The sequence below is a fragment of the Arachis ipaensis genome, chromosome B1 (assembly GCF_059453495.1).
Source record: "Arachis ipaensis isolate K30076 ecotype BB chromosome B1, ASM5945349v1, whole genome shotgun sequence".
Classification (NCBI taxonomy): Eukaryota; Viridiplantae; Streptophyta; class Magnoliopsida; order Fabales; family Fabaceae; genus Arachis; species Arachis ipaensis.
This window is the reverse complement of record NC_142436.1, coordinates 23,449,442-23,462,094: the sequence shown is the minus strand read 5'-3', so window position 1 is coordinate 23,462,094 and position 12,653 is coordinate 23,449,442. Positions and strand designations below refer to the sequence as shown.

The 12,653-nt window shown below is 39.5% G+C and overlaps 1 pseudogene; it reads right to left on the bottom strand.

Annotated features, from left to right (window-relative positions):
- Positions 1-9,145: 9,145 nt before the first annotated feature.
- Positions 9,146-10,664, bottom strand: LOC148575965 (uncharacterized; annotated as a pseudogene).
- Positions 10,665-12,653: the final 1,989 nt, after the last annotated feature.

Here is a 12,653-nt window from a genome sequence, read left to right as displayed (position 1 = left end):
TCCTTTGCTTTAGTAAAGGTTAACTAAGTTGGATTAAAACTCAATTCTCATCACCATCGATAAGGATAACTAGGATAGGACTTCCAAACCTTCATACCGTGCCAAGAGTTTTATTAGCTATTGATTTATTAATTCCTGCAATTTATTTCTCTTGTTCAAACCTTTTCAAAACCCAAATATACCTTTTTCCATAACCAATAATAAATCATACTTCCCTGCAATTCCTTGAGAAGACGACCCGAGGTTTGAATACTTCGGTTATTTATTTTTATTGGGTTTGCTTAAGTGACAACAAAAACTTTTGTACGAAAGGATTTTCTGTTAGTTTAGAAGCTATATCTACAACGCGATTATATATTTGTGAAAATTCTTTACCGATAGAAACTCCGATCGTCAATGCTCCTTTAGTCTGTGGAGTGCTTGGCCCTTCAAGAGATAGCTTCTGGCGCTTCAGCTCCTGTAGCTCACGCCCCTACTCCTTTTGTTCCTTCAGCAGTTTGCAAAGCATGCTATTTTGAACTTGCTGTTCTTCTTTCAGTTGATCCATAGCTTCTTGCAATTTGGTGACAGATGCTTCTAAGCGGGTCCAATAGTCAATCTGAGGGATTTCTGGGAGGAACTCCTGTGCCCTCCTTTTGATGGAGTTATCCTGCACTTGTCCTTCCATTAACTTTTTGGTGATTGGGTGCTCAACTGAGATATACTCATCCACTCCCATCTTCACTCCAGCATCTTTACATAGCAGAGAAATTAGGCTAGGGTAAGCCAATTTGGCGTCAGTGGAGCTCTTGTTTGCAATTGTGTAGAGCTCACAAGAAATCAGATGATGAATCTCCACTTCGTTACCCAGCATAATGCAGCGGATCATCACTGCTCTTTTGACAGTGACTTCAGAGCGGTTGCTGGTGGCAGTATAGAACGCCCAATGAAGTCCAGCCAACCCCTAGCAATTGGTTTGAGATCTCCTCTCTTGAGTTGATTTGGGACACCTTTTGTATTGGTTATCCACTTGGTTCCAGGGATGCATATGTCCTCTAGAACTTGGTCTAAGCGCTTATCAAATTTCACCATTCTCCTATTAAAGGATTCTGGATCATCTTGTAGTTGAGGCAGCTTGAAGACCTCTCTTATTCTGTCCTAGTGGAAGTACATAATCTTCCCTTTGACCAAGGTTTGAAAGGTATAGAAAGCGGCTCCAGTTAATCTCTGCTTATCTGTTTGCCACAGATTTGCGTAGAATTCCTGAACCATGTTTCTACCCACCTTTGTCTCAGGATTAGCCAGAATTTCCCAACCTCTTTTTCGAATCTGCTCTTGGATCTCCGAATATTCGTCTTCTTTCAGATCAAATTTAACTTCTGGGATCATTGATCTTAGACCCATTATTCTGTAGTAATGGTCTGCATTTTCTTTGGTTAAAAACCTCTCTTGATTCTAAAGTGATTTTGGAATTCTCTTTCTTACCTCTTGAAATGGTTTGTTTTCCTTTAGGAGCCATGATCTTAGTGAGTCTTAGCTCAGTGATCACGAAAAGCATCCCAAACTTAGAGGTTTGCTTGTCCTCAAGCAAAAGAAAGGAAAGAAGAGGAAGAGAAGGAAAGACAGATTCGAATTGTGGAGGAGAGGGGGATGGCCGAATTTGAATTTAAAGAGGGGGGTGGGTTCGAAAATTTTGAAAAAGATATGCTAGAAGATATGATTTGTAAAAAGACAATTATGATATGCAAAAGATGTAGTTTTAAAATTGAAAAGATGAGAGAGAGATTTGAAAAAAAATAAATCTAATTTTTGAAATGATAGTATGATGATTTGGAAAAGATTTGAAAAGAAGTTGATGGAGAATGAAGAAAGATTTTTAAAAAAATTATATATATATATATATATATATATATATATATATATATATATATATTTTGAAATTGAAATTGAAAGATGATGATATGTAACATGTTTATGCAAGAAATTATGGATGAAATCATGAAAATTTGAAAAAATTAAGTTGAAAAACAAAACTTCCTCCCCTCCATAATCCTGGCGTTAAACGCCCAACTACGGCTTGTTTTGGGCGTTTAACACCATCTGTAGCCTCTTTTGGGCGTTTAACACCCATCTCTTGCTTCTGGCTGGCGTTAAACGCCAGAAATCTTTTGTCACTGGGCGTTTTTCTTAACGCCCAGGATGTTGCATGTTTGGCGTTAAACGCCCAGTAGAAGCTTCTTTTGGGCGTTTAATGCCCAAATATACCTCTTATTGGCGTTTTCTTGCCAGTGAGCTCCTTTTCCCTGTTTTATACTCTGAATCCCTCTGTAACTCTGTGAACTTATGTAATTGATACTCTACCTTGAAGATTATTTATATTAAACTCGTATAATTATTATTTAAATAACAAATAAGCCCTGCTAATGGCTGGGTTGCCTCCCAGCAAGCGCTTCTTTATTGTCTTTAGCTAGACCTTGCTGAGCTTTTAATCTAGCCTCAGCTTTGAGTACTCTTGCTCGACATTGCCTTCAAGATAATGCTTCATTCTTTGTCCATTAACAATGAACTTCTTATTAGAATCAATGTCTTGAAGCTCCACATAGCCATATGGTGACACACTTGTGATCACATATGGTCCCCTCCACCGAGATTTTAGTTTTCCGGAGAATAATCTGAGCCTAGAGTTAAATAGCAGAACCTTCTGTCCTGGTTCAAAGACTCTAGATGACAGCTTTTTGTCATGCCACCTTTTTGCTTTCTCTTTGTAAAGCTTGGCATTTTCGAAAGCAGTGAGTCTGAATTCCTCTAGCTCATTCAGCTGGAGCAATCTTTTTTCTCCAGCTAATTTGGCATCAAAGTTTAGGAACCTGGTTGCCCAGTAGGCCTTATGCTCCAGTTCTACGGGCAGATGACAGGCCTTACCATACACAAGTTGGTATGGAGAGGTCCCTATAGGAGTCTTGAATGCTGTTCTGTATGCCCACAGAGCGTCATCCAAGCTTCTTGCCCAATCCTTTCTACGGGTACTTATAGTCCGTTCCAGGATTCTTTTTAATTCTCTATTAGAGACTTCAGCTTGCCCATTTGTTTGTGGATGATATGGAGTTGCCACCTTGTGGCTAATTCCATATCGGACCATAGCAGAGTAAAACTGTTTGTTGCAGAAGTGAGTGCCCCCGTCACTGATTAGTGCTCTAGGGACACCAAACCTGCTGAAGATATGTTTCTGGAGGAACTTCAGCACTGTCTTAGTATCATTGGTGGGTGTTGCAATGGCCTCTACCCATTTGGATACATAGTCGACTGCCACCAGAATATAAGTGTTTGAGTATGATGGTGGGAAAGGCCCCATGAAGTCAATACCCCATACGTCAAACAACTCAATCTCTAAGATCCCTTACTGAGGCATGGCATAACTATGAGGTAGATTACCAGCTCTCTGGCAGCTGTCACAGTTACGCACAAACTCTCAGGAGTCTTTATAGAAAGTGGGCCAGTAGAAGCCACATTGGAGGACTTTTGTGGCTGTTCGCTCACCACCGAAATGTCCTCCATATTGTGATCCATGACAATGCCATAGGATCTTCTGTGCTTCTTCTCTAGGTACACACCTACGGATTATCCCATTTGCACATCTCTTAAAGAGGTATGGTTCATCCTACAGGTAGTACTTTGCATCAGTAATTAATTTTTTCTTTTGTTGCCTGCTGTACTCCTTGGGTATGAATCTTGCAGCTTTATAGTTTGCAATGTCTGCAAACCATGGTGTTTCCTGAATGGCAAACAATTTCTCATCCGGAAAGGTTTCAGAAATCTCAATAGAGGGAAAGGACGCCCCTTCTACTAGTTCTATTCGGGACAGATGATCAGCCAGTTGGTTCTCTGTCCCTTTTTTGTCTCTTATTTCTATATCAAACTCTTGCAGAAGCAACACCCATCTTATGAGCCTGGGTTTTGAATCCTGCTTTGTGAGTAGATATTTAAGAGCAGCATGGTCAGTGTACACAATCACTTTGGATCCTACAAAGTATGATCTAAACTTGTCAATGGCATAAACCACTGCAAGCAATTCTTTTTTTGTGGTTGTGTAATTTTTCTAGGCATCATTTAAAACACGGCTAGCATAATAAATGGCATACAGAAGCTTGTTATGCCTCTGTCCCAGTACTGCACCAATGGCATGGTCACTGGCATCACACATTAGTTCGAATGGTAATGTCTAGTCTGGTGCAGAAATAACTGGTGCTGCGACCAGCTTAGCTTTCAGAGTTTCAAACGCCTGCAGACACTCTGTGTCAAACACAAATGGCGTGTCAGCAGCTAGTAGATTGCTCAGAGGTTTTGCAATTTTTGAAAAATCCTTTATAAACCTCCTATAGAATTCTACATGCCCCAGAAAGCTTCTGATTGCCTTAACATTAGCAGGTGGTGGTAATTTTTCAATTACTTCCACTTTAGCTTGATCCACCTCTATTCCCTTGTTTGAAATTTTGTGCCCAAGGACTATCCCTTCAGTCACCATAAAGTGACATTTTTCTTAGTTTAAAACCAGGTTAGTCTCTTGGCACCTTTTCAGAACAAGTGTCAGGTGACCAAGACAGGAGCTGAATGAGTCTCCATATACCGAGAAGTCATCCATGAAGACTTCCAGAAAATTTTCCACCATATCAGAAAAAATAGAGAGCATGCATCTCTGAAAGGTTGCAGGTGCATTACACAGCCCAAATGGCATCCTTCTGTAGGCAAATACTCCAGATGGACATGTAAATGCTGTTTTCTCTTGATCCTGGGGATCTATTACAATTTGGTTGTAGCCTGAATAGCCATCCAAAAAGCAGTAATAATCATGACCTGCTAGTCTTTCTAGCATCTGGTCTATGAATGGTAAAGGAAAATGATCCTTTCTGATGGCTGTATTGAGTCTTCTGTAGTCAATACACATGCGCCACCCTGTAACTGTTCTTGTAGGAACCAGTTCATTCTTTTCATTATGAACTACTGTCATGCCTCCCTTCTTAGGGACGACTTGAACAGGGCTCACCCAGGGGCTATTAGAAATAGGATAAATAATCCCAGCCTCTAGTAGTTTAGTGACCTCTTTCTGCACCACTTCCTTCATGGCTGGATTCAGCCGCCTTTGTGGCTGAACTACTGGCTTAGCATTATCCTCCAAAAGGATTTTGTGCATGCATCTGGCTGGGCTAATGCCCTTAAGATCACTTATGGACCACCCAAGAGCTGTCTTGTGTGTCCTTAACACTTGAATTAGTGCTTCCTCTTCTTGTGGCTTCAAGGTAGAGCTTATGATCATAGGAAAAGTGTTGTCTTCTCCCAGAAATGCATATTTCAGGGATGGTGGTAGTGGTTTGAGCTCGGGCTTGGGAGGCTTTTCCTCCTCCTGAGGCGTTTTCAGAGGTTCTTCTGCTTCCTCTGATTCCTCCAGCTCAAGCTGAACATCTTTAAAGATGTCCTCTAGCTCTGATTCGAGACTTTCAGTCATATTAACTTCCTCTACCAAAGAGTCAATAATATCAACTCTCATGCAGTCCTTCGGTGTGTCTGGATGCTGTATAGCTTTGACAGCATTCAACTTAAACTCATCCTCATTGACTCTCAGGGTCACTTCCCCTTTTTGAACATCAATGAGAGTTCGTCCAGTTGCTAGGAAAGGTCTTCCTAGAATGAGAGTTGCACTCTTATGCTCCTCCATTTCCAGCACTACAAAGTCATTGGGAAAGGCAAATGGCCCAACCTTGACAATCATGTCTTCAATTATACCTGATGGGTATTTTATGGAGCCATCAGCAAGTTGAAGACAAATCCGGGTTGGTTTGATCTCTTCAATCAAACCAAGCTTTCTGATAGTGGATGCAGGGATTAGGTTGATACTTGCTCCAAGATCACATAAAGCTGTCTTAGTGTAAATTCCCTCTAATGTGCATGGTATCATAAAGCTTCCGGGATCCTTAAGCTTATCTAGAAAGCTTTTCAGAATGACTGCACTGAATTCCTCAATGAGAAAAACTTTCTTAGTTTCTCTCCAATTCTTTTATGGCTTAAGATTTCTTTCATGAACTTAGCATACGAGGGTATTTGCTCAAATGCTTCTGCAAACAGAATCTTTATTTCAAGAGTCCTGAGATAGTCTACAAAGCGGGCAAATTGTTTATCCTGTTCCGCTTGGTGGAGTTTCTGAGGATAAGGTATTTTGGCTTTATATTCTTCAACCTTGGTTGCTGCAGGTTTATTTCCTACAGAAGCAGGCTGAGAAGCCTTCTTGAGGGAGTTATTATCAGCACTTGCAGGAGTCTGATCCCTTACTGGCGTTTGAACACCAGGAGTGGGTGCCGGACTGGCGTTTAACGCCAGATTCCTACCCTATTCTGGCGTTTGAACGCCAGAATTGAACATGGAATTGGCGTTTGACGCCAACTTTTCACCCTTTTCTGGCGTTTGAACGCCAGAATCATTCCTCTCTGGGCTCTTACTGTCCTCAGAGGGATTTTGGGTAGTATTCTGCTCATCCTCTGTCAGTTGTTCTTTCCTTGGCTTTCTGCTGCTTTGAGTTGATGTATTTAATGTTTTTCCACTCCTTAATTGAACAGCTCGACACTCCTCTGTTATCTGTTTTGATAACTGCTGTTTTGTCTGATTCAATTGGGATTCTATATCCTTGTTAGCAATTTTGGTTTCTTGTAGCATCTCCTTAAATTCTTCCAACTGCTTTGTTATAGAAGATAGTTGCTGATTGAGTTCAGCAACTTGCTCCTGAGGACTAAAGTCAGTTGATACTGCCTTAGCTTCTTCTTTCATGGAGGACTCATTACTTATGTATATATGCTGATTTCTAGCAACTACATCAATAAGCTCTTGAGCCTCTTCAATAGTTTTTCTCATGTGTATAGATCCACCAGCTGAGTGGTCTAGAGATATCTGAGCTTGAAGGTTGTGGTAGGCTTAGAGAAGGGGGGTTGAATCTATGCCTTCCTTTTAGTTGCTGTTATTACCCTTTTTAAACAAACTTTCAATTCAGGTTCTATTTGAACTCAGCAGCGGAAATTTATGAGACAATTTATTTTTGTCTCATGAATATCAGAAAATAGAACTCAGCAGAGAAGAGAAAAGCTAACACCAGCATGTATCCTGGTTCGGTTGCCTTGTGCTATGCAACCTACATCCAGTCTCCTCCACAACTATGGAAGAATTTTACTATAGTTAACAGTATTACATACACCAATTTCACAGGATTGACACAATCCTTTCATACTCAAGTTCTAACCTAACTTGACATTGGCTATGCTAATACCTAACTCTTCACTCTTAGTGCTCACCCAACTAAGAAAGGGGTACCTCACTGGTACTTGATACAAGACACAAACTTACCTAAAGAAATCTAAAAATAATTCTAGACTTTTCTCTCAAGTATATCACTCAGCCTCTTTCCACTCATTGGCTTTTACTTGAGCTCTCTCAATATGCCTTTTCACTCAAGAAATTACAGAAAGATAAACATTGAAAAGTAAAATACAATCTATAAAACATGAAGGAGATTGACTTCTTCAACAGCCTCTTTGCTATTTGACAAACCAGATTTGCATGTCTCTGATTCAGTTCTTCATTTTTGGGGGAATGCTTCTTTGAAAGAAAGCATTGTCCAAGTAGAGGAACTTCTTCAGGGAACTCTTCATAGAACGCAACTCACCAAACTCTGGTTCTCTCTCCTTGCCTTCTGAATGAGCAGCAAGCTTCTTTTATCTCCTTGCATGTTGCTTGGTTCTGCTTCCAAGGTCAACACCTTGAGCCTTGAGCTTCACCAACCCACAGATTCACTTTTTCACATTAAACCTTAGAGTAGAAACTTTGCTTCTGACTCCTTCATCTTGACCGAAAGCCTCAAAGCAGTAACCATAGAAATCTTCTCATGGTCAACTTGATCTTAGCCATTGAGAAACTACTTGGTCCCCAAGTATCACTTGTGACCGTAGATGTGAAGCAGAATAGGGTAGAGAATAACTTTCCCTTGAATGCCATTTTCGGATATAGCAAAGAGTTGGGAAGAAGAGAAGAAGATCTGATGCATGCAAGATGAGATGGATTACCTTTAACTTAAGCTTGATTTGGTTTCGATTTTCTGTTTTAGCTTCTGTGCTTCATGCTTAAACTTTTTCTCTCTTGCTTCTTTGGTTACTAGCTTAGGGAAGAAGCTTTTTCTCTCTTTCTCTTTCTTACTTTTCTGAAGCTTTGATTTGACTTGATTAGAGAGTAGAGGAACGTTGCTTCTGGTAAGGCAAGATGGAGGGAATGGAAAATCAATTCGGGCTTGGATCGGGTTCTTCTCAAGTTCAGCCCGTTGGTGCCTTGCCTTGCTTCTTGGAAGACTTTTGCTTGAGATGAAAGACTTGGGCTTGTCTTTCTTACCATTCAGCCCATTATCATATATCTTTTGTTTGATGTTGGGCTGCTGCAACACATGTTTTTAGCCTGCATCACTTATAAAAAATAATCAAAACTAATTGGGTGATTAGCCCACTAATCAAATGTTTGTCATCATCAATTTTATTAATTAATTTCTTAACTCAACAATCTCCCCCTTGATGACAAACATAATCAAGCAATGATCAAAGGAATTTAAATTTTTAGTAAGGTTAGAAAACTTCCCTTTGATGTTTCTTGCTTTAGTGTTACTCCCCCTTTCCTTTTCAAGATTAGCTCCCCCTGGAATTATGCTTTCTTCTTTATTCCTGTTTTACATTATACTTAAAGATAACACAATTTGAGAGCTCTACAATTATCTTGGCTAAGGGATATCAAACAAACAGCACTATATAATCAGCCTAACATTAAGCTAATATCATCAGCAAGTGAAATCAAGTATTAATGCAGCATATAGAAAAATGCTAGTAAAAAAAATCATCCTATTGCTTTTACTCCCCCTTTTGTCATCAAGGGTGGACAATAAGCATGAACAACAAAAAACATCACTATAAACACTGCAAGAAAGGTTTGTGCATAGTCCAAAATACTAACTAAACTACCATAAGTGCATTAGTATTCAAAGTTATTACAGTCATCCAAGACATGAAAAGTAGGGTAATTAGTAGCAAAATAAAACAGAGTTTATGAGACAAAAAAATGAACAGCAGCAGCAGTTTTTATGAGACAAATCCTAGGCATCAGAACCATTCCCCTCCGAAGCAGCTTCCTCATCAACATCAGTGGCAATGTCTTCATCATTGTGAAGGTTATCAATGAAGGTCATGAGCACAGCCACCCTGTCCCTTGATTTTCTCAGAAAGTTCTCATGCTTGCTAGCTAGCTTCTTTTGTTCCTTGCTCATGGCAATCATGTGATTTGATTGGGAAACAAACTCTTGAGCGACATCCTTGACCATATTCAGCAGAGCAGATTTCTTCCCAGTGGAGATGGAAGTACCCTCGGTGGAAGGAGGAGGAGAGTCATCTGGAATGAACTCTTCATCATCATCATCTAGAACCACTCTCTCAGATCTAGTTGGTCCTTTTTGCTGTTTCACTGAACCACCCCCTTTTAGGTATGAATGTCTGTTTTCATAAGCCTCATTTAACAGATCAACACCAAAATTCTCAAATATGCAAGTTAAAAACATGCCATAAAGTAGTGCTTTATCTTTCACACTTCTAACAGAATCAAACATGTATCTAGCCATCAAATAGGCAAAAGAGATTTCTGTTTTAGTGATTAGGGCATACAAAATAAGTGTGTCCGTGTAAGAGACCCTTTGATATGAACCACTTTGAGGAATCAAGATGTGATTAACAATTCGGTGCCACTGAGCACGTTCATATCCTAGGGCTTTGTGAGTGGGTGTGATGCCATCAATTAAGGAAACATGTTCACAAATGTGAGCCAAAGCATCATGGTAAGAGATACCAACCCCATCATCCCACTTTACAGATGTATAATCACACGGTCCAACATCAGTGTACTTCAAGGAGTCTCTGATAGTTTCATTATTCAAGATAATGTCTCTGCCCTTAACATACGAATGCACACTTCCTTCATGGTAAGTCATGTTTGCATAAAATTCTTTGACCAACTGAGGATATACAGGTTTTTTTGATTTTGAAAAGGTGATTCCAGTCTAAAAATTCCAAATTTTCAACAAAAGGAAAACCTTTCTTTTTCAAATCAGGTAAATCAGCCAAAAAAGATGGACATAGAGTACGATACTGAATAACTCCCTCATAAAAATCGTGGTTCATGGCAGATTTGAAACGATGGGGGTTAAAGTCTGAGTGAGATGTCATGTAGTGTGATTTGTGAGCAAAAGAATCAATGTCTGGTTCTCTAACAGATTTGAGAGGGCGATAAGGGTTACCTCTTTGTGATCGAACAGGGACAGACCTTGACTTAGGTTTTGCTGTCTCAGGAACAGGTTCTTCAACTGCAAGACGCTTCCCCTTGGATGAACCGGGTTTCGAAGAGCTTGGTTTGGAGGGCGTCGTTTTAGGTGGTGGCGTCGGCTTGGCAGGAGCAGGGTACCTTGGAGTGGTTTTGGTTCGCGCCATGGGAACAGAGCCAGGAGGAGAGGTAGGAGGAGAAGGAGATGGAGTAAAGGTCCGGTCTTGGGAGCGAGTGGAAGGTTTTGAGGGAAGTTTGTAAACTTTTTCACGAGGAGCCCTTTTAGCAATGGTTTTCTTCCTCATTTGGTTAGTTTCAGTCTTTTGAGGGAAGAGAAGTAGTAAAGTGAGTGGGAAGAAACCGAAGAGTGTGAGGAGAAGTTATGGAGGGAAGAGAGGGAGTGTTGGTAACCGTACCAAAAAGTGGATGCATCACCATTTGAAAAGACTTGAAAAGACATGACCTCATAAAAGAAAGATTTGATTTGATTTTAAAAACAAGGAAATTTTTAATTTTAAATTTTTGAAATCCTTAAAATAAAAAAAAATAAATCAAACTGAAAATCTTTTTGGACAAAAATATTAAAAGAACCCTTAAACAAAATTAAACACACAGTTCAACCAAAAAAAAAAATTTAGCAAAGAATTGTAACATTCATATTTGGGCCTTGAGGTGATATGGATTTAATGAAACACATTTGGACCACTCTTAATCTGAATTTTGAAGTTGGCCCAGATTGAGTTTCACTTGAAACAACCCCAGAGCACGCTGACTTGAGGGAAACGTTCATCACCTGCCCAGAATTGTCTCATGCCTGTTTATGAGACAAAAAGCTCCAGCAAATACATCAGCATTTTTCAAACAAAGAATCATAACTCAGAATTGCTAGACTATCCCTAAGCATGCAGAATCTATCCTCAGCTAATGGTTTTGTAAAAATATCTGCTAATTGCTCCTCTGATTTAACAAATTGAATGCAAATATCCCTCTTTTAGACATGTTCTCTTATTGAGTGAAATTTTACTTCAATATGCTTAGTTCTAGAGTGCAAAACTGGATTTTTAGAAATATTAATGGCACTCATATTATCACACATCAAGGGAATATTTTCAGTATTTAATTTGTAATCGGCAAACTGTGTTTTTAACCATAAAAGCTGAGAACAACAAGAAGAAGCAGCTATATACTCAGCCTCTGCAGGGGATAAGGCCACTGTTGGTTGCTTCTTACTTGACCAGACATTTAAGGACTTTCCAAGGAAGCAACATAGGCCTGAAGTGCTCCTTCTATCAACTCTATCACCAGCAAAATCTGCATCACAATAACCAACTACAGAAAATCAATCTTAGGATACCATAGACCAAAATTGGATGTGCCATGAACATATCTAATGATCCTTTTAACTGCAGAAAGATGTGACTCTTTAGGTTTGGATTGGAACCTAGAACACAATCCAACACTTTGCACAATGTTAGGTCTAGAGGAAGTTAAGTACATAAGAGAACCAATCATTCCTCTATACCTAGTCTCATCAACATCTTTCTCAGTTTCTCCCTTATCTAATTTAGAACTAGGATGCATGGGAGTTCCCATGGGTTTGGCATTATCCATACCAAATTTATTAACTAATTCCTTGGCATACTTTTCTTGATGAATGAAAATACCTTTTTCAGTTTGTTTAATTTGCAGCCCAAGGAAGAAATTAAGTTCACCTATCATACTCATGTCAAATTCACTTGTCATGAGTTTTCCAAATTCAGAACAAAGGGATTCATTTGCTGATCCAAAAATAATGTCATCAACATATATTTGGACTAAGATAAAAGAATCATTAGAGTTCTTGATGAATAGAGTTGTGTCAGTGGTGCCTCTTTGAAAACTATTTTTCAAAAGAAAAGAACTAAGTCTCTCATACCAAGCTCTAGGAGCTTGTCTTAAACCATAGAGAGCTTTAGACAATTTGAAAACATGATCAAAATGTTCTTTATTTTCAAAACCAGGAGGCTGCTCCACATACACCTCTCTATCTATCACACCATTTAAAAATGCACATTTCACATCCATTTGATATAGTTTAAAACCACAAAATGCAGCATAGGCTAAGAGAAGTCTTATGGCTTCCATTCGGGCAACAGGGGCAAAGGATTCATCAAAGTCTATTCCTTCTTCTTGGTCATATCCTTGTGCCACTAGCCTTGCCTTGTTTCTTGCAATGCTACCATCTTCTCCCAACTTGTTCCGAAAAATCCACTTGGTGCCGGTCACTTTCTTTCCACTTGACCTTGGAACTAAAG